Source organism: Hibiscus syriacus, unplaced genomic scaffold (assembly GCF_006381635.1).
Source record: "Hibiscus syriacus cultivar Baekdansim isolate YM2019G1 unplaced genomic scaffold, ASM638163v2 tig00110889_pilon, whole genome shotgun sequence".
Classification (NCBI taxonomy): Eukaryota; Viridiplantae; Streptophyta; class Magnoliopsida; order Malvales; family Malvaceae; genus Hibiscus; species Hibiscus syriacus.
This window is the reverse complement of record NW_024062899.1, coordinates 775,927-800,218: the sequence shown is the minus strand read 5'-3', so window position 1 is coordinate 800,218 and position 24,292 is coordinate 775,927. Positions and strand designations below refer to the sequence as shown.

At 35.6% G+C, this 24,292-nt stretch overlaps 1 pseudogene; it reads left to right on the top strand.

The window, feature by feature from the left end:
- The first annotated feature begins 11,133 nt into the window (after positions 1-11,133).
- Positions 11,134-24,288, top strand: LOC120144373 (annotated as a pseudogene).
- Positions 24,289-24,292: the final 4 nt, after the last annotated feature.

Sequence of the window (24,292 nt, the reverse complement as noted above, 5' to 3'; positions counted from 1 at the left end):
CTTTCCACGTGTTTCCTAACATTGCATCCTGCACTGCTGCATTTGTAGTAGCTCCCGTTGGAATAACTTTGATGCATTAATCCCGAAACATAAACCAGAAGAGCTACTTGTTTCGTATTGTCATGTCTTCAATGTGTGCCAGACATGGGCATCAAACACGGCTACTTAAAGCATAGAATAGAACCATAGATAGAGAAAAATATATGATAGCCATTGCACCTTGGATGAGGGTTCCCTTTGACCACTTTCTGACCATATTTGCGCCACCTTAGCCATCATCTAAGAGATCGACTTCACTTCTCGTTTGCACGACAATTTTCGGTTCCATTATTGTCTTATGTGACAAGGCTATACCAGCTTCTCCAGCTGCATTCCTGCAGTCAAAAGCACAATTATCCAAAAATTATTAACACTAAAGATATATAAATTTATATGATAACCACGTTTGATTTGAAACTCACCTTTTTTTCGGATTTGGTTCATCGCCAACTCTTTCTTCTCTACTGTCTTCGTCACATGGTTCCACATTGTCGCTCGATCCAGGTATTTCCGCAGCTTGAGTAGATTCATGACTTGTCCCAGGTATCTGATGCAGTGTTAAAAATCCATTTAACTTGTTTGAGTTTCCTGTTAAACCCTCAGAACCTAGTTCAGGAGCGTGTGGATTTTCATTTCCGTCACTACTGACCTTCCCTTGATTTGACATCTCTGTATAGAGAAATGTGTCGGGCAACTTATTATTGAAAAAATACTATCGACGGATATCTCATTCTTTTGCAGTCCTGGACATTTTATCGCAAGTTCCTTTTATATCCGATCGTGAAAAACTCGTTAGTATTCCCGTTATTGTTGAGGTAATTTTAATACTGAGTTCGTATATAAATAATTTTTAAGTATATAATGAATTTTTTTACACTGAATATGTGGTCATGTATAAGGAAAAATCATCATGATATATCAGACGAATTGGAGAAAATTCCGCTACTCATTGATCAAAAAGATGGTATAGAGGTATGTATTTAAATTTTATTATTTACCTTTAATTATCGTTATATAATTAGAATATTATTTTGATAAGAATTATACATAGTTGTTTTAGTTTCAATGGACTCCTTATTGTACTACTAAAGAATGAGACATTGTATCCCACCTAACTTGAGTGACCCATTAGATGTATGGATGGCGACGGTCCCTTTGATATGTTATGCTATTGTCGAGTGGCATCATACTGATCGCATGCTCCGCCAATTTGGTTTCATACAATCTATTCCTGAGGCATATAAGAATCTCAACAATATGCATAATGTATAGACGGAGCAAAAAAATATGTCAACTGGCTGATAAAGCGCAATGAGCGGGATTATATGGGAGGATCGACGTGGACGCATTCCCCGTTCGGATCTGATTTATGTCGATCATTATTCAGTTGCACGAGGCAAGAGCATTCATCGACTTCAAGAAAAGCGTCCACCATCACAGCATCAACATCCCCTGACTCATGGACGGGGAGCAGGCCGGCTTGTAACACCCATTTCCCATATATGTCCCCGTACATGAGTCACAGATGTCACATGAATTTTAAAACATTTTCGTACTTGAAAGCCAGTAAAATTTTATTTCTTTAAATAAACAGTTTAATAATATAATTTATAAAACGTTCTTCAACTACTAATATATATAAAATAACGTTTAAAAATCGTCAAACAATAATTTAAGTTCAAACATAATATAATACTACAACCAAATACCAAGTATCTTATTAGAACATCACAACATATCTAAGTACATGCCAACTAGTACTATAAAAATAAAACAACTAGAGATGTCATACTATTATTGATGAGGCAATCCTTAACAGATGATATCAGCTGCACTCCTCACTCCGATTCGTACGCTAAACATACGCGTGAAAATCATCACACGTTAAGGATTCACTTAGTGAGGAATAATAAAACAAATAATTTATTTTTAAAACATGAGTAAATCGTTATAAGATCAAAATACTATTTATCATATAAAATACATAAACGCATAAAAACTGACTTGATAAACCAAGTTTCCGTCAAATGACCTGCCAAACAATATCTAGCATGCCCAACATACCTATCAATCAATATATTCAAAAGTATTCATTCATAGACCAATGTATGTCAAATGAGAATGCAAGGTACATGAGTAACATAAGTGCTACACGAAAGTATATGTACTTAGTAACAGTGACACTATACTAATATATCGAAATGGTAATGCACAAACTCATTATGAATACCATGAATGCACATATAGTGCCGAAATTAGACAATGGTACTGATACGAAAATACAACAAATGCATTAAAAAATCGATCGATAACAAGTGCTCATTATGAACACCATCAATGCACATATAGTACCAAAAGTACACAAAAATACTGATACAAAAATGCAACAAATGCATTAAACAAAATCGATCGATAACCATCATACTTCAAGTATGTCAAAATGCACCTATGACTCTCAATGCACATACAATAGGCCTTTAAATCAAATTCGCTGATTAAACATTTATTCTAAAACATTGATAGCTGTTAAAATAATATAAAAGTTCATCTATCTATTTTAGGGTAGTTCATACCCTAAAATCACCATAAACCATTTTCATAAACCTTATGAAAATATTCCAAAATACGGTAAAATATGTTTTTATAAAAATATTCTAGGTTGACTTATCGCAAGTTGTCATCGTTTTATATAAGTACTGTAACATCCTCAATATCGGGTTAGTGACCAAATTGAAATATTTTAGAATTTGTTGGTTAAAGTAAAATAGTTGAATAGTTTAATGATTTATTTGGGGATATTTCCTGAAAGTTTTTAGTAATTATCCAAAGAAATAAAGGGCAAAATGGTCATTGAATAAAGGAAATAATAAAATAATAAGTAATGGGTATTATAATACCCATGTGGAAGATATGTTTTGGGAAATAAGTTCCAGATTACTTTTCCATCTTCATCTTCTTCTCTTCTTCACGTGAAAGCTCAAGCAAAGGTGAGTTTTCTATTTTTTTGATTAATTGTTGAATTAAAGGTTGGGTTTTGATCATTAGATGATAACTAAGCTTAAGGAAAGCTTAAGTTATCTTAAAATCAAAAGATAAAGGAGTTAGAGAAGATTAAAGATTTGGAGTTTTTGAGTGAAATCTTGAAATATAGTTGATAAGTGAATTTGAAGTTAAATTCGACTTGTCATCATCTTAATTAAGAGATATGAAGTGATAGAATTGAAATTAGAACATGTTGAAAATTTGGTATGATTATTGATTTCTATATGGAGAATAGAATTTTGAGGTTTAAGATAAAATAAATGGATATAAATTAGTTTAAGTATGTATATTTGAGTTAAGAATATAAAAGGGGATGAAGTATGAAGAATTGAAGCAAAAGTAGTGAATTTTCGTGTAATGAACAATGATTTCTAGCTTGAACAAAATTTCCAGATTACGCAGGGGGTATGGATTCCCCCCTAAATGAAAAAAAATGAAATTTGGTTCATTAAACTGGTTTAAGTTATTAACATAAAGTTTAAAGTTTAGGCTTCTGATAGTTGTTTTGAAATGTTATATTTATGTAGATATTGAGCCTAAACAAGTTCTGGAATAATCAAAGGATTAGGATCGAATCAAAGCAAGGCTAAGGTAAGTGCAATTTAATTGTACTTATGCTATCGAAAAACATCGGCTTGTGATGAGCCAATGATAGAGTTACTATAGTAATAAGTGACTCCTAAAATGTTATATGATTGATATGATTCTTATGAGTGCATTTTAGTTTATAGGATTATAAGGAATTGGACTTGTGATAAGTCTATTTCCAATAGTTATAGTGTATGGAGTATTGATTATAAGGATGTGAATGACATGAAATGTATGTATACTTGATTATATGAACTGATATGTGCTATGTGATATGCCATATGTGAAAATAAAATATGAACTATAGGAAAGAATTATATGAGTACGTGAAAAAGATGATTCAAAGTATATGTGATATATATATATGAACATATGTGGACAAGATATGACATACGTACATGAATAAATGAGAAATGTTATAACCATATGAAATGATCTACATGATTACATGTAATACGTAATTACATGCACTTGTGATACATGTTAAACGATATGAGATAGATGTTTACACATACATGTGGTATGTGACAGAAGAGAAAGAACAAGTGATATGAAATGAACAAATGATAATGCCCATGTTATATTATACGAGATCTATAGGTATAGTTGGCATGCCAAGAGTCGAGGGTTTCATAGGTCATTCGGGACAATACAGTGGTTCTTCGAGACAATACAGTGGTCCTTTGGGACAAATTTCATATGCCACTCAGTGGGACTTATACGAGCTTTGGTGACAGCATTAGTGCACAACCTCAATGTACTCACATACCTTCAGTTCTCAACAGTGTACATGGGCTAACAAAGAAATTAAATAAATATACTGAATATGATATGCATATGTGAATTGTTTTATAAAATAAATTGCAGGATTCATGTATTGGTTATATGAAAGGATATATATTTTTAGTTATATGAATTGTATTACTTGAGTTATATGAGGTTAAGTGTATTTCTTTATGAAATGATATACGATGGGTATAAATGATAAGTATATGATAATATGATAAAAGGTATTAATGATAATAATAGGATAATGACAAAGAAGAAAATAATTATATATGTACATGTGTGGATTTGATATATGAATAGAAATATGATGAAATATGTGCATGTATGCATTTTGATATATGAAATGTTTTATGGGTTTTATTACATGTTTTTATATGGCTCACTAAGTCATCGACTTAGCGTGTGATTGTTTCACACGTAGGTTTGGAAAGCGAAAAGAGAAGTAAAGAGGAACAAGACAGGTCAGTTCTCCTTATCTAAGATCAGATCAGAAATATAAATCGAATTACATGTATTTTGTTAGAAAGAATTTAGTTGGCATATAATATAAAAGATTTGAATCTGATATGTTTTAATCGGTTTTGTAAAATCATATGATTAAATTTTATAATGTTTTGAATGTATATATGTAAATGGAAATTTTATATGAATGAAACCTCATATTTTTTATAAATTTATACGTATTTTACGGAAATACTGTAGCAGTACTGTAGCAGGGTATCGATTCCCTGTAGCAGGGGAATCGATTTCCCTTTTTGAATCTAGAAAATTTTAATATTCGGGTACTGTTTATCACTGTTCATACGGTATTGTTCATATATATTTTACTGTTTATAAATACGTTTTTATTGGAAATTTTATAAAACACAATTTAAATAGATTATTGTGGTATTTTCTTAAAATGAGTTCAAATGTTTTGATATTTTGTAAGAAAAAGGTTTTAAAAAGTCAATGTGACATCTCAGACTCGTATTCGGGTGGGATACGGGTTGGGGTGTTACAAGTACATAATAAATACACTCATATGATATACCTCACTATTATGCCTTAATATCGAAATCCAATTATTCTTGAACTTTTTCCTTGTCATTCACTTTGCTCGTATCACGAGTTCGATCACGATCTACACAAGCATACATACAAAGCATAAACAAATATAAAATACATGTTAGTATTCTTACTAACATTTCATACTTAATAATAATACTCCGAAAGTACTATTATTTTTGAATTCTTCTAAAATTCATATTAACTTTTTCTTTTTATTCATATTGGGCTCTTGTCATTAATTTATCAATTCAAACCCAGATAAACCCAATAAATTTCCAGCCCAATACCTCAACAATGTCATATTTACCACTTAATCCTCTAACTTTCTCAATGTTTACTATTTAGCACTCAAACTTTGTCAACTTTTTAAAATGGCTAAATTTCACATTCAAACTTCAATTTAAATCCCCAAATAATAATTTCTAGCATAGTACAATAATTATTGAACAAATATACAACAACACACAACTTTTTTCATAATTATCGATTTAGTCCCCCCCCAACTTTCACAAAATTACAAATTGACCCAAAAAATTCTAACGCTTATAAAACCTTTCTAATACCATTTTTAAGCCAAATGAAGTTTTTCACAATTTCTCCATTATCTTCCTCAAGGTCAAATGGTTTATGTACCCAAGACTAGGGTTTTCATGATTTTACTCGATTTTGATTTGATTCAAGCATGAAATCAACCTCGATTCAACCTTATACAATCTCTGCAATCAAATCACTAATCAATTTTCATCATAACATAAACTTCCTCTGAGATTAGAGATAGGATGAAATTACCCATAGCTTATATAGACATGTATAGTGATTTTAATCATAAATCATGCTTGGAATTGATTCTACAACATCAAAAATATCAATATCTTTCATCAATTCCATAAACCCTAGAATTTGGGATCTTTGAACACAAACCAAATTATCATGCAATTTTGGTACCAAATGATTTCATTTTTCAAATAGAACAATTTTCTATTTCACAGCATGATCCAAAATCCAAAGGAAATTGCTCAAAAATGAAAAATAAAATTTCTCTTACTTAGGTCATAGGGAGCACGAAATGGAGCTGAAAATTCATAAGTTTCATGAAATTTTCATGTAATTTCATGTTAATTTAACCTTTATTTAAGCTTAAGTGAATAATATTCATTTAATGAAAAATGTCATTTTTTCTATTTTGTGGTCTGTTTTGTCATATTCTGGCCCAAAAGCCCTTTTTCTTAATTTTTTGTTTCAAGTTTTAATTATGTTAAGTAAGTTGTGAGATTTTGAACTTACTTTTGGGTCTAATTTTTTGAAGATACCGTTGCGTCTCCATATCGCTCTTCACTAGACCCTGATCAGTGTCATCCTACACAGTTTAATTATGATCTCTCATCCTGAGATTTGCATAAGTATTAAATTAATGATTTTATAGTATATTTTTGTTTAGTTGAGATTCATCCATATTTATAGAAGAGTACTATTTTAAGTTTTTGATTCGCATGACCTAATACTACTGACCGTAGGAAACATAAGGCCTAGAGATTATGAATTATCTCTTTTAGGTGTGTTCTCTAGACCTGCTCTATTTTCTCGATAAATTATACTATTGTGTTATGTGTTACCGTTTGAAAGCATGTTCGTAATAATTTGATTACAATTATACGTGGCATTTCTGATTTTTGAATAATGTGGCATCACTCATGATCTACATACTGATTCATTTCTGATTTTGCATGGGCTTAGCCCCCGTCCTGATTCTGCATGAGACACTGTTCCTCGTCCTGATTCTGCATGAGCTTAGTTCCCGTCCTGATTCTGCATGAGACCTCGTTCCTCGTCCTGATTTTGCATGGGATCCTCTGCGGAGGGCTAAATCCCCATTATGATATTTGTGTTTCATTGGGATTCTCTAAGGATGGTTTAATCCCCATTTTGATTTCTGTATTCATTTTTGGATAACTCCTTGAAAGGTAATGTTCATATTCTGTTGATTAGGAACAAATTGTAAGGTGGCGTTTGGTTGGCATGAATCTCTTGGAATTAGGAGGAATTGGAATCCAATTCCACCACTTTCCCATGTTTGGTTCAAGTTTTCCAAGGGAATTAGAATCCCTCATGGCTTCAATTTTCCATCAAATGAGGAAAAGTGAATTCCATCCATTCTATGATGGAATTCAATTCCCTTGTTGGAGAGAATTGAAATTTGACCATACTACCCTCATCAATCTTTTGGTAACTTATTCATATATTGAATAAAAATATTTTTTTTATTATTTCAGGTCGGGTCGGGTTTCTAATTCATATATTCAGGTCGGGTCGGGTGAAACTTTATTTTGGTCGGGAGGGTCGGTTTTTTTAAGTGTGATATTCGGGTCGGGTTGAGTTCGGGTTTAGGGTGAAAAATACCCGACCCGAAAATATATATAATTTACCTTATATATTTAGGAATAATTACAATAATACCCCTCTATATATAATTTTTTTTCAATTAATTCTCTTTTTTTATTGAATACAAATAATTTTGTATTATTTTGGGTCGGGTCGGGTCGAGTCGGATTTCTAATTCATATATTCGGGTCGGGTCGGGTGAAACTTTATTTTGGTCCGGTCGGGTCAGTTTTTTAATATGTGATATTCGGGTCGGGTTGGGTTCGGGTTTATGGTGAAAAATACTCGACTCGACCCAAAATATATATATAATTTTACCTTATATATTTAGGAATAATTACAATAATACCCCTCTATATATATTTTCCCTAATTAAGTCATTGTTTTTATTGAATAAAAATAATTTTTTTATTATTTTGGGGTTGGGTTTCTAATTCATATATTCGGGTCGGGTCGGGTGAAACTTTATTTTGGTCGAGTCGGGTCTCGGATGAAGGTTCCCTTGTTCTCGGGTTGGGTCGGGTGGACCAAAAACCCGACCCAACCCGACCCATGACCATCCCTAATTGGGATGATTTTAACTTATGATGTTTTATTAGCATGATTTTTATAATTTATTGAAATGAATAATCAATTAATAAAATTAAAATTTAATTTTTTAAAATTTTTATAATATATTGCTACATGTAATTTATAAAACAAACTAAAATTAAACAACAAAAAAAACAAGAAAGACAATCCTGTCATTTTACATTACTGAAATCAAATTCATCTGACATGTCTGCGAACCAAACAGAATATGGAATTGGATTCCAATTCAATTTCCTACCAACCAAACAAAATATGGAATTGGATTCCAATTCATGACAGATTCCAATTCATTCAGAGATTCCAATTCCCTCAGAAACATTCCAGCGAACCAAACGCTACCTAAGATTATGAATTTCTGTTAGGATATTCTGCTGGTAAAATATCCGAATTTTAATGTTGTTCGATTATTATTTTATTTATTATTTTATGCTTGAATTTTCTGCGTTTTTAACATTACCTGATTAAATCTTGAGGACATACTAAGCTTTTTAGCTCATTTTGTTTCTGTATTTCTTTTTTAGATTATCCAATTACATGACGAGTTTGGCTATCAGAGATGTGGTCTCGATTATATATTGTATGGGGTTTTAATATTTATTTCTCAAGCTTCTTAAAATTTGGCATGAGTTTATTTATGATTTTGTATTCAGTAAATGTTTTTAAAGAGACTTATTAATAATTTTTGTCTGTAGATCATTTATGCGATCAACAAGGTCACTATGATTTAGTTGTAACTCCTAGGCTGGGTCCAGGGGGTTACAGATTCTATTTAATTTGTTCTTTTCTATTTGTTTGGTAACATTTTTGAACACGTTCACGAACTTGTTTGCGAACATTAAACAAACATGTTCCTGAAAGCTAAACAAACATTATATGAACACTATATGAACATGTTCACGAACATTTAAAGGAATATGTTCACGAACATTTAAAGGAATATGTTCACGAACATTAAACGAACAAGTTCACGAACGTTAAATGAACGAATACGAACACCTTCAAAAATAAATAAACAAACACGAACAAGATATTAAAAAATCAAACAAACATGAACCGAACACGAACAACTTTAAAAATAAACAAACGAACATGAGCATAGTCTTGTTCGTTCAAGCTCGGTTCATTCACACCCCTATTCAAAACTGGGTACCCGTATTTTCGAGTACCTGAAATACCAGGTACCTGGAATTTTTGGGCATCAAAAAGTCAGCCCGTGTCCCATCCTATTACATCCGAATACTCATAACTTGAATACTCATAAAACCCGAGTAATCGTATTTTCGAGTCACGAGTACCCATTTCATATATTTTTTTATTTTTTATTCTTTAAATTATATTATTTTTAAAGAATTATATAGAAAAACATTAAATTTTAAAATTCAAAGGTATATGATAAATAAAATCCACACATAAAAGTTTAAAAATTCAAATTAAATTATAAAAAGAAAATTTATTTAAAATTTAAAATAAAGAAATATAATTAATTTCAAAAAATATTTTAAAAATAATTTAAAATGTTAATGTGAAATAATTTAAGAAATTAAGAATTTATAATGTTGTGGTTGCAAAATTTAAGAAATTAAGAATTTAGAATGTTAGAGTGAAATAATTTGAGAATTATGAATAAAAAATTTAATATAAAATAAAAATAAAAAAATATATAATAAACCGAGTATCGGGTCGGCTTGTACCTGGTTAAGCAATATTTTGTGACATGGTCCCAACCCAGAAGCCATAAAATAATAGCGGACTGAGAACCCGACCCAAAAAAGTACTCATTATTATTTTTAATCGAATCGAAAAGTTGATGAATTAGATCAATCGGATAGGATATTTTTAAACACCTCTAATTTTCATGCTAAGCTTTGGGATATTCATCAGGTTGCCTGATCGTATGGATCTGAAATTCTCCTTGCCCAATATGATAATGATCAAGCAATAAAGATTTTACAACACGCCAAAGCAGACACAAGTCGTATTCCTTTAATGAGAGCTATTCACATACTTCGACAATATGCTTGGGTGGACACCTCATGAATAAACCGTTTTTGTACTCTCTTTGGCCAAACTAGTTGATCAACATTGTCTATCACTGAATATCAATGAATTGCCTCCGATCACTTTACAGTCCCATCCAAACTTTGATCCAATATTAAAAAAAACTACTTTGCATATTCGTGTGAACGGGATAATTATATATATAATTTAAAACCTGATAAATTTCGTAAATGATCACTTATGTTTAAATAAATTTTACTTTTTTCATTGATGTTTCAAAATTAACGATCTATCACTAATCATTCAATTATAATAAACGGATCATTAAGTGATAATAATTATTATTGAAAATAACAAAATACAGATGTGTTAGGTTAATCGATAGACTTAATACTATTATTATCACACAAAATAACTTTCATAAGAATGACTTTCTTCTGTCTCTATAGTCTCCAAATCCATAACTAAAGAGATTAAATTAACAAAAATACATAGATTCTTGAAAATTAAGACGAATCTATACAAGCTTAGATTTGAAGAATGTTTTATAACCGGGTCACATCTCTTGCCAAGACCATTCAAATTAATAAACTTGTGCTAAAGTATTTAATTTATGTCGATCAAATATAGGCGTTTCTACCCAAAAAAATTCAGATTATGATTTTCTACGAGGTCGTAGAGACACCAACCGACATTTTTGTGGTTATGGAGTATGTGAAGTATGGAGAACTCTTTGATTATATTGTAGAGAAAGGAAGTGTTAGGTATGGCTCATAAATATACCAGTAAAGAGGACAGGAGATGGAGCAGAGTGAGCGAAGCGAACATCAACTGTCCTTACAAAGAAAGTCTTGTTGTGGGGTTACGAATTATGTGGGTTGGGGGTGCGGGGGTTGCGCCCCCGCGGTACGGTACATGGTTGATTTTGTAATTATGTACCAGGGTTTTCTATTATAAATAGAGATGTAACCTAGACCTAAAATATCATTGAATAAAACTTCTAGCGCCGCCTAGGCACCGAGGACGTAAGCACATTGCCGAACCTTGTAAAATTCTCGTGTTCTTTTGTTTTCTTTACCCGTTTTCGTCAACAATTGGTATCAGATGTCAGGAGCAAAATTTGAAGTCGCGAAATTCGATGGTCAGGGTAACTTCGGATTATGGCAAACGAGGGTGAATGATCTATTGGCGCAGCAAGGGATCTTGAAGGCTTTGCGACCTACAAAGCCGGCGTCGATGGATGAGGAAGATTGAGAAGAATTACAGCAGCGAGCGGCAGGAACCATACGATTATGCTTGGCGGACAAGGTCATGTATCACGTCATGCATCTATCGTCTCCAGACGAAATTTGGAGGAAGTTGGAAAGTTAGTTTATGTCCAAATCCTTAACGACAAAACTGTATCTGAAGTAGCGGCTGTATGGGCTGAAGATGCAGGACGATCACGATTTGGCGCAACACGTGAATGTCTTCAATCAAATCGTTTCTGATCTGGCTCGGCTTGATGTGAAAATTGAGGATGAAGACAGAGCGATGATTCTGTTGTGTTCGTTGCCTCCCTCTTACAAACATATGGTGACTACTCTTACATATGGGAAAGAGACTATCAACGTTGAGAAGATTACTGCAGCCTTGTTGGCTCACAACCAGCGGAAGCAGAATGCAGGGGAAAGCTCTCAAGCTGATAGCTTATATGTCAAGGGTAATCGAGATCGTGGACGGAAGCCAGAGAAGGCAGGGTCCGGGAAGCGGAATTCCAGATCCAAATCCAGGGATAAGAAGACGATTCACTGTTACAAGTGCAAGGAGGCGGGACATATGAAGCGAGACTGTCCGAAGTTGAAAAAGCAGACTGATGAGAAGCGTGATGGCTCATCCAAGTCTGTGAACGTGGTCGAGGATGATAATTCTGATTGCAGTGAGGGTGATATGCTTTCTATTTCAACGACACAATTGACGGATGCTTGGATTCTTGATTTTGGATGTTCTTATCACATCACGCCAAATAGGGAATGGTTTTCGACATACAGGCCGGTTAATTTTGGTTCGGTTTATTTGGGTGATGATCGATGTTACAATATTGAAGGTATTGATGATGTCAGAATTAAGATGCACGATGGCTCCGTTCAGACGTTGAGTGGTGTTCGACATATCCCAGACTTGAAGAAGAGTTTGATTTCCTTGGGCACTTTGCACAAGAATGACTTTATCCCTAAGGCTGACGAGAATAGGGAAACCATTCGGATTGTTAAAGGAGCATTGACTGTGATGAAAGGCAAGATGACTGCATGGAATATCTACAGATTGTTAGGGAGTACCGTTGCAGGTGGAGTTCACTCTGTTGAGTCCTGTGATGATACGACAAAATTGTGGCATATGCGCCTTGCACATCTTAGTGAACGTGGTATGGCAGAATTACACAAGAGAAATTTGTTGCATGGTGTCAAAAGCTGTAAGCTCGATTTTCGCAAGTATCGTGTTCTTGGTAAACAGACTAAAGTCCGTTTTAAGACTGCGGAGCACACAACTCAAGGGATTCTTGATTATGTGCATTCTGATGTATGGGGGCCTTCCACGACATCGTCTTTGGGTGGATCTAGGTACTATGTTACTTTTATTGATGATTTTTCACGGAAAGTTTGGGTGTATTTTTTGAAACAGAAATATGAAGTTTTTGAGAAGTTCAAGCTGTGGAAAGCTGAGGTAGAAAACCAAACAGGACGAAAAATCAAGTGTTTGCGGTCTGAAAATGGTATGGAGTACACAGATTCACAGTTCCTACAATTCTGTAAGGAGCATGGGATTCAGAGGCATTTTACAGTGCGCAAGACACCACAACAGAATGGTGTTGCGGAACGAATGAACAGGTCGTTGAATGAAAGAGCCAGATGTTTACGGTTGAATGCGGGGCTTCCCAAACACTTCTGGGCTGAGGCTGTTAACATGGCGTGTTACCTTATCAACAGATCGCCAAGGGTATCGCTGGCTGGGAAAGTTGCAGAAGAGGTATGGACTGGTCATGATGTTAGTTTTGATAACTTACGGATTTTTGGTTGTCCTGCTTATGTGCATGTACCTGCTGATGAGAGATCCAAACTTGATGCAAAATCGAAGGAGTGCATTTTTCTGGGTTACAAGAAAGGTGTCAAAGGATTCAAGTTCTGGGATCCAGTTGAGAAGAAAATTGTGATTAGTAGAGATGTCGTTTTTGATGAACAGTCCATGTTGCAGCAGAAGCAAGACACGACAGTGGTGGATTTCGAGCAGTTTCCAGTTGAGAAACCAGAAACTTCTCAACCGACTTCTGGTGGTTCCACTACGGATGATTTGCAGGATTATAGTCTCGCCAGAGACAGGGTGAGACGGACGAATATAAAGCCTCCGAACAGATTAGGTTTTGAAGACTTGGTATCTTTTGCACTTATTGTTAGCAGTGATGATCCGGTTACTTTTCATGATGCCGTTACTAGTCAGGAAAACGACAAGTGGATGGCAACCATGGTTGAAGAGATTTGAGTCTTTGAATCACAATCGCACATGGGAGTTAGTTCCCCTTCCTGAGGGTAAGAAGCCGATTGGTTGCAAATGGGTGTATAAGAAGAAACCAGCAGTAACAGAAAAAGAGGGGGAGAAGTTCAAGGCTCGTTTGGTAGCGAAGGGTTTTTCACAGCAGAAAGGAGTTGATTATGATGAAATCTTTTCTCCTGTGGTCAGGCACACTTCAATCCGAGCAGTACTTGCATTGGTGGCTAGTTGGGATTTGCATTTAGAGCAGATGGATGTTAAAACTGCTTTTTTGCATGGTGATTTAGAGGAGCAGATCTACATGCGGCAACCTGAAGGTTTCACTCAACCTGGAAACGAGCATTTAGTTTGCAGATTGAAGAAATCTTTGTTCCGAGAAAGTGATATAAATGGTTTGACTCCTATATGATCAAGATTGGCTACAACCGATGTGAGTATGATTGTTATGTCTATGTTAAGAGCATTGATGATGGTTCTTTTATTTTTCTATTACTGTATGTTGATGATATGTTGATTGCTGCGAAGAACATGGATGATGTTATCGGTTTGAAAACTTTATTGAGTCAGGAATTTGATATGAAAGATTTAGGTGCTGCAAAGAAAATTCTTGGAATGGAAATTTGCAGGGACAGAGACTCAAGGAAACTGCGGCTATCTCAACGGGGTTATGTTGAGAAAATGCTAGAAAGGTTTGCGATGAGCAGCGCGAAACCAGTTAGCACTCCATTGGTGAATCACTTTAAGCTCTCATCAGAACAGTGCCCTAAGACAGATAAGGAAGCTTAAGATATGACAAAGGTTCCGTATTCTAATATTGTTGGCTGCTTGATGTATGCGATGGTATGTACTCGTCCTGATTTAGCTCATGCTGTTAGTCAAGTTTGTAAGTACATGTCTAAACCTGGTAAGCAACATTGGGAAGCAGTCAAGTGGATCTTTCGGTACTTAAAGGGTACTGTGGGACATGGAATTGTTTTTGGGAGTCAGCGGGATAATCCTTTGGTTTTAGGATATGTGGATTCAGACTATGCAGGTGACTTGGATAATATAAGATCTACGACATGGTATGTCTTTACTCTTGGTGGAGGGCCTATTTGTTGGAAGTCTACTGTTCAATCTGTTGTGGCTCTATCTACAACTGAAGCTGAGTACATGGCAGCGGCTGAAGCTGCAAAAGAAGCTTTATGGCTTACTGGTTTAGTGAAGGAGTTGGGTGTTTAACAAGGTGGAGTTCAGTTGCTTTGTGATAATCAAAGTTCTATTCACTTGGCTAAGAATCAGGTGTATCGTGCTAGAACTAAACATATTGATGTAAGGTTCCACAAGATCAGAGAGTTGGTTGCATCTGGAGAGGTTTTTTTTTTTCAGAAGGTACATACTGATGAGAATGCCGCTGATATGTTCACCAAGCCAGTTACGACAGACAAGTTCAAGCATTGCTTGGACTTGTTGAATGTTTCGAGTTGTTAAAGAAGCAATGTACTTACAAAGAAAGTCTTGTTGTGGGGTTACGAATTATGTGGGTTGGGGGTGCGGGGGCTGTGCCCCGCGATACGGTACAGGGTTGATTTTGTAATTATGTACCAGGGTTTTCTATTATAAATAGAGATGTAACCTAAACCTAAAATATCATTGAATAAAACTTTTAGCGCCGCCTAGGCACCGAGGACGTAAGCACATTGCCGAACCTCGTAAAATTCTCGTGTTCTTTTATTTTCTTTACCCGTTTTCGTCAACAGGAAGGTTGCAGAAGATGAGGCTCGCAACTTTTTTCAGTAGGTCTAGTTGGATATGCTTGAGTATTAGTATTTATGTACATTTTTTTTCTTGGAATTTGGAAATTATTAGCATGAAATCTTTGTTTGGATGCAGATAATTTCTGGGGTTGAGTATTGACATAGAAATATGGTGGTTCATCGAGACCTTAAGCCTGGAAATTTACTTCTGGATTCCAAATGTAATGTGAAGATTACTGATTTTGGCTTGAGCAACATAATGAGAGATGGCCATTTTTTTAAGACAAGTTGCGGAAGTCCAAATTATGCTGCCCAGGAGGTAGGAGTTTGTGAATTACAATTAGTGATGAATTCTTATCATTTATGGTCTTGAAACGAACACTGTCTTCTTTTACTTGATAGAGAATTTTATATTGTCATAATGACTTTACCAAAACTAAATGGATGTACATTGTTACAGGTCATCTCCGGGAAACTGTATACAGGACCTGAAGTGGATGTATGGAGTTGTGGTGTCATATTGTATGCCCTTCTTTGTGGTACGCTTCCTTTTGATGATGAAAACATTCCTAACCTCTTTAAGAAAATCAAGGTAAGAAGCATCATGCTGTCTGAGATGTTTCTGTTGGCACTATGCGGATAAGTCCTGATTTTCAGCTTATGGTCATCTGATCTTCATGTTGTTTCTCTTTGTCAATATTTCTGAATAACATATTTGACACGGGAGCCTTTTAATATTAGTATATTATTTGTCTTGTTAATTAATAGACATATAGATAGATGGCTAGGAGTTTTAGTTTTCTTTAGGAGTAAAACTTTATTTGTAACCCTAGTCTAAATAAGCTGTAGAACAGCTTTACAGCCAACTTTATTATTATTTTTTTGAATTAATAAACTTAAGAAATTAGAGGTTTATGTAGCACTATGTTTTTTTTCTATAATTCCAACTTCTATCTTTACTCATTTCCCGGCCTCCGATTTGCTGTTATTTCTCCCTAAACCGCACGATTTGCTTCCAATCTTCTTTCTTGCTAGAACTCTAAAAGTTCTGATAGTTTGGAATCTGCATTATTTGTTCTTCAGGGTGGCATATACACTCTTCCAAGCCATTTATCTCCTGCTGCTAGGGATTTAATCCCACGGATGCTTGTAGTTGATCCAATGAGGAAAATGACCATTCCTGAGATTCGTCAGCACCCATGGTTTCAAGCACATCTTCCAAGATATTTAGCAGTCTCCCCGCCAGATTCAATGCAGCAAGCGAAAAAGGTTGTTGGTATTTTTATCCTGACTTGAATTTAGTTGTAAATATCACTTATTTACTGTAATATTAAGTTATTAACATTAGAAAGGATTTTTGTGATGTGAAAATTGACCGTTATGGTTGAGTAAATATACCTAGACTGCATGTCCTTCTGAGCACTCATGCCATTAATGTTGGATGATAAATTTAATCCATTATGAGAGCCTAAACCCAAACCCAAACTAAATTGATGCCATTGTTACATCAATTTAGTTAGGTGAAGAGTTAAGTGAAGAATTAGTTGAAGAGTTAGGTGAGAGTTAGGTATTTGTATATTTTAATGGTTTAAGTTATTTTATTTGTGTGATGTAGGATTGTTCTTGAGTAGTATAAATATCCCTTCCCATTTTAGTTTAAGCATCAAGAAAAATTAAGAGCTTCTAAGTGAGTGAAGAAGCAAACTCTTATAAGAGTGAGTTGTAGTTCTTGTTTTTGAGTGAGAGTGCTCTTGTAATATTTGTTTGAGTTTCAATAAAAGTTGTTTGTGTGAGTGTTTTATTTCCAACAAAGTGGCATCAGAACCAGGTTGAAAAGATCGAAGGTCTCGATGAGAGTAATCCGACACCGCTAAAATCTTCCCAATCTGAGTTCTGACGCGTCGCCACGCACCGCCGGAAGACTGCCGCCAGAAAATCGAGTTGACTTACCGAGTTAAGTCGAGTCAGTCGAGTTGGAGCTCATTGACCGAGTTGTCCAAGTCTCTCCTAAGGTTTTTCGGCGTTCCGGATTCATACGTGCAATTGGATTTTGCAAATTCTCATTATATTGAGAGATATGGAAAATGGTATGGCACCATTCCAAGTTCCGACACTCAACAACAACAACTATGACAACTGGAGTATCAAAATGAAGGCACTTCTTGGATCACAAGATGTGTGGGATATCATAGAGAAAGGCTATAATGAGCCTGCGGATGATGATGCTTTTGCTACTCTTACACCAGATCAAAAGACAACTTTGAAGGATTCAAGAAAGAGAGACAATAAGGCTCTCTACCTCATCTATCAAGCATTAGATGATGATGGTTCTGAAAAGATTTCGAGTGCAAGCTCTAGCAAGAAAGCGTGGGAGAAGCTGCAAACCTCTTACAAAGGATCCAAGCAAGTGAAGAAGGTTCATCTCCAAACATTAAGAGGTGAATTCGAATCCTTACACATGAAAGTATCCGAGTCTATTTTAGATTATTTCTCAAGAGTATTAGCTGTTTCTAATCAATTGAAAAGAAATGGTGAAAAGTTAGAAGATGTGAGGATAATAGAGAAGATACTCTGTTCGTTAGATCCCAAATTTGAGCACATAGTCATGACGATTGAAGAAACTAAAGACTTGGAAGAAATGACGATCGAGCAACTCCAAGGATCATTGCAAGCATACGAAGAGAAGCATAAGAAGAAGCATGAGTTTACTGAGCAACTCCTCAAGCTGTCAAGGATATGCATGAAAGTCAACGCAATGATAGAAACCAACATGGCCAAAGAAGAGGCAAAGGCCATGGACGAGGTGGAAGTCGAGGTCGTGGACGTGGCTGGAATTACAGCAACAACAATTCCAACAACAACTATGAGAAAGGAAAAAGCTCGACACGAGGCCGTGGAAAAATCAATCCTAACTCAAAGTATGACAAATCTCAAGTTCGATGTTATAATTATCAGAAGTTTGGGCATTATGCTTCAGAATGTAGATCTCCTAAGAACAAAATTGAGGAGAATGTCAACCATGTGGAGGAAAAGACAGATGACAAAGAAACTCTTCTTCTAGCACGAAAGAAACTGATGGTGGCCAAGCAAATTCCTGGTATCTTGACAGTGGTGCAAGTAATCACATGTGTGGAAGGAAAGACATGTTCGTGGAGCTAGACGAGTCAGTAAGCGGAAATGTTTCATTTGGAGATGATTCCACAATAGCAGTGAAAGGCAAAGGTAACATTCTTATCCGTTTGAAAGATGGGAGACATCAATTTATTTCAAATGTCTACTATGTGCCCAATATGAAAAGTAACATCTTAAGTTTAGGGCAACTGGTAGAGAAAGGTTATGATATTCATATGAATAATTATAATCTTTCTATAAAAGATGATAATAATAACTTCATTTCTAAAGTGTCGATGTCAAAGAATAGAATGTTCTTGATCAACATACAAAATGATGTTGCAAAGTGCCTGAAAGCTTGCTACAAAGATGCATCATGGCTTTGGCATCTTCGATTTGGGCATCTCAATTTTGGAGGTCTAGAGGTGCTATCTAAGAAAGAGATGGTGAAGGGACTACCTCGCATCAACCATCCTGACCAGCTTTGTGAAGGGTGTCTAGTCAGGAAACAATTCAGGAAAAGCTTTCCAAAGGAGTCAAAGACAATAGCCAAGAAGCTACTCGAGCTCATCCATACCGATGTGTATGGACCGATCAAGCCAAGCTCTCTCGGTAACAGTAACTATTTTCTTCTCTTCATTGATGATTTTTCAAGAAAAATCTGGGTATATTTCTTGAAACAGAAGTCAGAAGTTTTCGAAGTCTTCAAGAAGTTCAAAGCAGCAGTGGAGAGAGAAAGTGGTAAAAAGATGAAAGCCATGAGATCCGACCGAGATGGAGAATTTACTTCTAGGGAGTTTCAAGAGTTCTGTGAAGCAAATGGAATTCATCGACCAATGACAGTTCCTAGATCCCCCCAGCAAAATGGTGTGGCGGAAAGAAAGAAAAGAACAATCATCGACATGGCACGAAGCATCATCAAAAGCAAGAATTTACCCAATGAATTTTGGGCGGAAGCAGTAGCGTGTGCAGTCTACTTGACAAACCGATCTCCAACAAGAAGTGTATGGGGAAAGACACCGCAAGAAGCATGGAGTGGAAGAAAGCCTGACATTTCCCACTTGATAACCTTTGGAAGTATAGCCCATGTTTACGTACCAGACGAGAGAAGAATGAAGCTTGACGATAAAAGCGAGAGTTTTATCTTCATCGGCTATGATGCTAATTCGAAGGGCTACAAGTTGTACAATCCAGACAATAAGAAGTTTGTGATTAGTCGAGATGTGGTCTTCAACGAAAAAAGGAGAATGGAATTTTAACTCTCATACAGATAACTTCAATTTCTTTCCTCAGTTTGAAGAAGATGAGCAGATAATGAGGGAACAACTAGATGAATCTCAACAAGAGCTTGCAACTCCACCCACTTCACCAACATCGACCACTCAAGGAGACTCATCACCTTTGTCATTGTCAAGTGAAAGTCAAAGTGAAAGAGTTGTGCAACGTACAAGAAGCCTTAGAGATCTCTATGAGGTAACTGAACGACAAGATAATATTACATTATTTTGTCTGTTTGTCGATTGTGAACCAGTGAGCTTTCAAGAAACAGTACAAGAAAAGAAATGGAGAGATGCGATGAACGAAGAAATCAAGGCCATCGAGAAGAATGACACATGGAAACTTACCTCACTTCCCAAGGAAGATAAGTCGATAGGTGTCAAATGGGTGTACAAAACAAAGAAAAATGCCAAATGAGTGATTGAAAAGCACAAGGCGAGGTTAGTTGCTAAAGGCTATAGTCCAAAGGCTGGAATTGACTATGATGAGGTATTTGCTCTTGTTGCTCGATTGGAGACTATCAAACCAATCATTTCTTTGGTAGCTCAAAACAAGTGGAAGATACAACAGCTGGATGTAAAGTCTGCCTTTCTAAATGGAGTTCTTGAAGAGGAAGTTTACATTCAGCAACCATCAGGCTACAAAAGTCAAAAGGCACGAAGACAAGGTGTTGAAGTTGAAGAAGGCTCTTTATGGGCTAAAACAAGCACCAAGGGCATGAAATAGCCGAATCGACAAGTATTTACAAGAGAATGGCTTCAACAAATGTCCCTACGAGCACGCTCTATATATCAAGATCAAAGGTGGAGATATTTTGATCGTGTGCCTCTACGTGGATGATTTGATCTTCACAAGAAGCAACCCAAGCATGTTTAATGAATTCAAGGATGTGATGATGAAGGAATTTGAGATGACAGACATGGGGCTCATGGCGTACTACCTTGGCATTGAAGTTAAGCAACAAAAGGAAGGAATTTTCATTTCACAGGAAAACTATGCAAAGAAGATCCTGAAGAAGTTCAAGATGGAGAACTGTAAGCCAATAAGCACACCGACAGAATACGGGATCAAGATGTCCAAACATGAAGAAGGAGAAAGTGTAGATCCAACATTTTTCAAAAGTTTGGTGGGAAGTTTACGCTATTTAACTTGCACGAGGCCCGATATTCTTCATGCAGTTGGATTGGTTAATTTTTATATGGAATCTCCAACAACCACCCATTTTAAAGCTGTAAAAAGAATTCTTCGCTATTTGAAAGGTTCAATTGACTTTGGCTTGTTCTATTCAGTTTCTAATGATTACAAGCTTGTTAGATATAGCGACAGTAATTGGGGTGGAGACATAGATAATCGAAGGAGCACTACTGGATTCGTATTTTTCATGGGAGATACTGCTTTCACATGGATGTCAAAGAAACAACCGATTGTCACATTGTCCACTTGTGAAGCGGAATACATTGCTGCTACCTCATGCGTTTGTCATGCAATTTGGCTTAGAAATCTATTGAATAAGATAGGTTTTATACAAGAAGAGCCTACCAAGGTTTGTGTCGATAACAAGTCAGCCATTGCCTTAGCAAAGAATCCAGTATTCCATGATCGAAGCAAGCACATCGATATTCGCTACCACTATATAAGGGAGTGTGTTGCAAGAAACGATGTGGAACTTGAATACGTGAAGTCACAAGATCAAGTTGCCAATTTTTTACCAAGCCACTGACAAGCGAAGACTTCATAAGATTAAGAAACTTACTAGGGGTCACAAGATCAAGTTTAAGGGGGTGTTGGATCATAAACTTGATCCATTATGGGAGCATAAACCCAAACCCAAACTAAATTGATGTCATTGCTTACATCAATCTATTTAGGTGAGAGTTAGGTATTTGTATATTTTAATGGTTTAAGTTATTTTATTTGTGTAGTGTATGATTGTTCTTGAATAGTATAAATACCCCTCCCCATTTTAGTTTAAGCATCAAGAAAAATTAAGAGCTTCTAAGTGAATGAAGAAGCAAAATCTTATAAGAGGGAGTTGTAGTTCTTGTTTTTGAGTGAGAGTGCTCTTGTAATATTTGTTTGAGTTTCAATAAAAGTTGTTTGTGTGAGTGTTTCATTTCCAACAATTAATGCTAAAACAAGAGACTTGAATTATTGTGCTCTCCTTGCTTGTTATTGGACTCTGGGAAATATGTTTTCTCCAATAAATTATTTCCTTGCTATTACATATCCCCTAACGTCCAATTTTTGGTTGTTGACAAAAGCCTCGCGTAAATGTTTTATAGATCATATCATAAGATTTAGTTACCCATTTAGTAGTTCCTCAACATTTTGAATTCTTCTATATTAGGTGTTTTGATGATCTGATGTTATACTTTCTGATTGAAATGCAATTGCAGATTGATGAAGAGATCCTTCAGGAAGAGATTAGGATGGGATTCGATCGAAACCATCTGATTGAATCTCTTCGCAACAGAATTCAAAATGAGGTTTGAACTTCTCCAACTACTCGATCTCATGATTTTTGGGCAATTCTTCTATATTAGGTGTTTTGATGATCTGATGTTTACTTTCTGATTGAAATGCAATTGCAGATGATGAAGAGATCCTTCAGGAAGAGATTAGATGGGATTCGATCGAAACCATCTGATTGAATCTCTTCGCAACAGAATTCAAAATGAGGTTTGAACTTCTCCAACTACTCGATCTCATGATTTTTGGGCAGTTTCTTATTTTGTTCGAGTATCTTCCAGGGAACTGTTGCTTACTATCTACTATTGGACAATCTGTTCCGGGTCTCCAGTGGCCATCTTGGAGCTGAGTTTCAAGAAACTGTGGTGCCTTTCTATTTTCTACTTTTTCAATTTATTGCTGACATTTTTTATCTAAAGCTGCCTCATTCGTTGGGTTAATTACATTTAACTGGAAAAAAAACAGATTCATCAGTCATGTAATAAACTGATGAGTGACCTATTTCTCTTTACATTATTATTATTTTAATTTTATTTTCGGACTTTCATATAGGGTTGGAATTCTAATTTATTTATTTTTAATAATTTTTAGGAATCTGGCTTCAACCGCATCCGTCTAAATGAACCTACAGTTCCAGCTGTTGGACACTGCCTTTCAGGATATGCTGACTATCAAGCAATGGGTTTAAGGGGCCTTGAGAGGAAATGGGCTCTTGGACTTCAAGTTGAGTTTGTGATTTTCATGCCGTTTTTCTACATAAGAGCCCTTCTTTTACATTGATACTTTCTACTATTCGAGAAGATTGACAAATAAGACTAGATTTAGTATGTAGGATGTGCTGAGTACCAATAGTAGGACTACTCTAATGCACCTGAGTTTGATATTGTGCTGTTTTTATTTTTGTAGTCTCGGGCCCATCCTCGTGAAATTATGACAGAAGTGCTCAAAGCCCTGCAAGAACTCAATGTCTGTTGGAAGAAGATTGGTCATTACAACATGAAGTGTAGGTGGCTTGCTAACATTCCCGGTCTTAATGAAGGCATGGTTAACAATTCCGTGCTCAATAATCACTACTTTGGGGATGAATCAACCATTATAGAAAATGATGGAATTACCAAGGCCCTAAATGTTGTCAAGTTCGAAGTGCAGGTAATGTCCGATCACAATCAGGATTTTTATATGGAAATCAGGTGTTAGGGTTGCTCTGCTTAGTTGTAATTATTGAATTCCCCGAGTAAAAGTGCTAACTTATGTCATAGATGCCAACAGCTTTATAAAACCCGCGGGGAGAAATATTTGCTGGATCTTCAGAGGGTTCAGGGGCCACAGTTCCTCTTCTTGGATCTCTGTGCTGCTTTCCTTGTGCAGCTCCGGGTCCTGTAACACGAGAAGGTTATACTTTCAGACTCTTGTCAATGAATCTCCTATGATGCAAGTGAATAAGAACAAGAATAATAATTCCATGTATATAGCTTTTTCTTTCCTTCATTTTTGGTAGTTTGGAGGAAAGCTTCTTTTTATTTTATAACCCTCCATTTTAGATGGGCAATTGCGGAGACCAAGGCAATATTACTGTGTATGTGCTGGTGTTGACACAGTTTACCTTGATATAATTAGTGTTTCCCCAATGTTATATAGGATTGAAGGGTAATTTTTATGTATTATCATAGAATTAACTTATGTTTTATGTACTAATA